A 4,206-nucleotide genomic window follows, 5' to 3' on the forward strand; every position below is an offset into this window, starting at 1 on the left:
TCACTTCCGGCCGGCTGGAGCGGAGGCGGAAGCGCGCCGACCGGCTTCCGACCTTGCGGCGGGCCGCTGTGGAGCAGCGACGGGTCGTGGCCGCGGCCCGGCCGAGTCGAGTGGGCCTGGGGCCGCGCGTGGAGCCGGCTCGCGTGGGGGTCGGGCGCCGCGGCCGCGCGGGCCTCGTGGGTCCCTGGCTTTGAGGTGGGACCTCCTGTGGTGGTTTTATTCTGCCTCGTCGGGTTTGAGTATCTGTGCACACGTTCTGCTGGCCACGACGTTTCCCCTGCAGTGCCTGTCTTGCCGTTGCTGCACTTTTTGCGCGGCTTCTTCTGTGGTTTCGTTGCGCTGGGTTTAGGGTAAGAAGCCTCCGCCCTTGATGCGCGTGGTGAATGTCGCCGTTGGCGTCGTGGTGTTTATGGTGCCTTTGGTGGCCACAAGTTTCTATTTTAATATAGAAAAATGTGTCAATTTTTTATGATTAGTGCTTTCTGTGCCTTGTTTAAGGAACGTTTCCCTACCCCCAATAAGTCTCCCCCGTTTTTTCTAATGGTTTTAAAGTATTCATGTTAACACTTAAGTTCGAGTTAGAATAGATTTAGTGTGGTGTAAGGAGGTAATTTCATTTTCTTCATCATTTGGATAACTTGGAGTTCTAGTGACATTTATTGAGTTAGTGTCTCTTTTCCCCAGCAATGTGCAGAGGCACCGGCCATATTTTTTAAAAATCTGGATATGCACGAGTGTCTTTATTAATTAATTTCATCCTAATGCTCACAGGAGGTGTCCTGGATCAGATAAGATTTCTTACTACTTACCCCCTTGTAATAATAAGCATGTTGAGTCCCTCACACCTCCTCCTTCCAAGCCTTACCCCCCAGGGAAATACGAGGATAACCAAAGGAGTTTTTTCTTACAGGAGTGGCCCTGCAACATAGGTGAGGGATGAGGAAAAGTACCTTTTCTGCTTTTATTAAGGGGAAGAGGTAGATGCCCTCCTCCCCTCTAGAAAGGGGTCTCCTCCCTACTCCAGTCCTTGTAAATCCATGTAAATGAGTTTCTCCAGGGGCCAGAGAGCCCTACTGTCTCTTGTCTAGACTTTTAGGACCTGGAGCTGTCTCCAAGTTCCTGGTTCTCATTCCTTGAGATGTAAATAACTGGAAAGAGAACACTCTGTTCTCCCCAGTACCTACGCACCTAATCCAAGGTTTAACCACTTGGCTCTCTCAGAGAGATACAGGAAGTTACACTTCTGGAGCAGCGTAATTAACTGGACAAGTAAATGCTTGCAGATCGAATTCTCAATTCTCATGTAGGTGAAGGGTCTAAGGAGACCAGGGCTTTTTACAGGAGCACTGGGAACTCGACGGAGTTTCCCCATAGCTTCTTTCTGGGACCTTTATTCTGTTACTGTTCTCTCCCTCTTTGTGCTAAAGAGAATCTCAGTTATACAATTTCAATTACAGTGTCCTTATAATAACTCGTGATATTTAGTTGGACAGATACCTCCACCTTTTTCTTACGTTAATGAGCTTTAGCCATTCTTGAGGAAAATTTTACAATCAGGCAAGTTTAACAAAATAACCCCACAGGGGTTTTTTTTTTTTTTTTTTTTACTGTTTATTTATTTTTGAGACAGAGAGTGCGAGCAGAGGAAGCACAGAGAGAGGGGAACAGAGGATCCAAAGCAGGCTCCATGCTGTCAGCACAGAGCCCAGTGTAGGGCTCAAACTCACGAACCTCAAGATCATGACCTGAGCCGAAGTCGGATCCTCAACCGACCGAGCCACCCCGAGCACCCCTAGATATTGTATTTTTAAGCAAGAGCACAGACTGACCATCCACTTGATTTAAGCTCTCTGTGACGCCTTCCAGTAAGATATTTTATTTCCAGCATACAAGTCTTTTGAATCTTTTGTTAGATTTACTCGTAGGCATTTTGTGGTTCTCGGTACTATTGAAAGTGGTGTCGTTAGGGGCACTTGGCTGACTCAGTCACAAGTAGAGCATGGGACTCTGGATTTCAGGGTTTTGAGTTCAAGCCTCATGTTGGGTGTAGCGATTACTTAAAAATAAAATCTTAAAAAAAAAAGAAGAAAATGGTGTCTTTAAAAAAATAATGTTTTTCATTGTAGTTGCCACATGGAAATAGTGTATACCTTTCTGTAGAAGATGCTTTTAGTCAACAGGCTTGAGCAGTGGAAACTTGATCAAGGTGAAAGGGCCCACGGCGACCACCACCAAGTTGATTGCAAACAGACCATGCAAACAGTCTTGTTAATAATGCAACCCGCCTTGAAATTGCCTTAGGCCCTAACTGACCAATAACCACCAGGCACAGTTCCTAAGATTACCCCAAAAGTGAAATTCCACACATTCCCATACTCTCACTCCACCCGTGGCCTCCACCACCTCCCTTGAAGACAGTCTCTCCTCTGCTGTCCCACCTGTTGCTCCCTTGTGTATTCAATAAATTCAATAAACTTCTATCTCTTTTGTTCTGCTTTGGGTGAATTTTTTATTTTTTTGAGAGATAGAAAGGGCGTGTGCGAGGGGCAGAGGGAGAAGGAGAGAGAGAATCTCCAGCAGGCTCCAGGCCCAGTGTGGAGCCTGACTCGGGGCTCCATCTCATGATCATGATACCATGACCTGAGCTGAGATCGAGAGTCAGACCCTTAACCTACAGAGTCACACGGGGGCCCCTTGGGTGAATTATTTCACTGCCTGTGCTACCGGCCCCTACTTTATTGGGATGCCCCACTTGTGGTGGCCCCATCTGATCAGGAGACCCCACATTGGGTCCATACATTGGTTTGTGTATTTATTTACTTAAATATTTATTTAAATAATGTTTATTTAAATGTTTATTTTTGAGAGAGAGAGAGAGAGTGTGTACACATAAGTGGAGGAGGGGCAAAGGGAGAGGGAGACACAGAACCTGAAGCAGGTTCCAGGCTCTGAGCTGTCCGTGCAGAGCCCCACACAGTTCTGGAACTCACGAATTGTGAGGTCATTGCCTGAGCCAAAGTCGGACCTTCACCAACTGCGCCACCCAGGCGCCCCTCCATACATTGTTTTTTAACCAGCAACCATGTTAAATTCATTTTTAACGTCTTTTGGGGGATTCTTTTGAATTCTCTATCAACATAACCATCGTCTGAAAAAAGACGATTTTGTTTTTTCCTCCTCAATTCTTGTGTCTAATTTCTTTTTCTTGCTCTTCCGAGCTGACTGTGAAATAGAAGCAATTGTGGGCGTCGTTGTTTCTAGTTTTAAAGGGAATACTTTTTTAAGTTTATTAATTTTGAGAGAGAGGATCCGAAGCACACTCTTAAGTACCAGCTCAGAGCCTGACCCGGGCCTTGATCACATGAACCGTGAGATGATGACCTGACCAAAATCAAAAGTACAACGCTTAACTGACTGAGCCACCCAGGCGCTCCAAGCTAATTTTTTATGCACCAGTTTTAAGATCATCATAAATCTTACTTTAATTGATTATTTTATTTGAGAGAGAAAGCATGTGCATGCTCACAGTAGTAGGGGCAGAAGGAGAGAAAGAGAATCCTAAGCAGGCTCTGAGCCAAGCCTTGACTGAAGGCTCAATCCCATGACCCTGGGATCATGACCTGAACTGAAATCAAAAGTCCGACACTCAACCGACTGAGCCACCCAGGCACCACGATAAATCTAACTTTAAATTTCTTCCTCAAAGAATGCATCAGGCCCACATAGTTTTACTGGTGAATTGTACCAACTTTTAAAGAAACAGGTCATTCCGATGTTATACAAACATCCAAAAAATAGGGAAAGATTAAATTTGAGGTCAATTTAACCTTGATACCAAAACTAGAAGAGATTAGTAAAATAAAGTGACATTATAATCCAATTATAAACACAGAGGCAAACATCCCAAACAATATCAGCAAATGGAATCTAGCAATATGCACAAAGTAAACAAGCCATGAGCAAATTGTTTTATTCCAGGAATATAAAGACCATTTATCATTAGAAAGTTCATGGCATTTACTACATTAAAAGCTTAAAGGAAAAAAACAAAATCATCTCAAGATATGCTGAAAAATCAGTCAATAAAATTCAGTGCACATTGATGTAAAAAGTTTTAGGAGATTATGAATAGAAGGAAACAGGCACCTGGGTGGATCAGTCAGTTAAGCGTCCGACTTCAGCTCAGGTCATGATCTCCTGGCTCAC

Source organism: Panthera tigris, chromosome E3 (genome assembly GCF_018350195.1).
Source record: "Panthera tigris isolate Pti1 chromosome E3, P.tigris_Pti1_mat1.1, whole genome shotgun sequence".
NCBI lineage: Eukaryota > Metazoa > Chordata > Mammalia > Carnivora > Felidae > Panthera > Panthera tigris.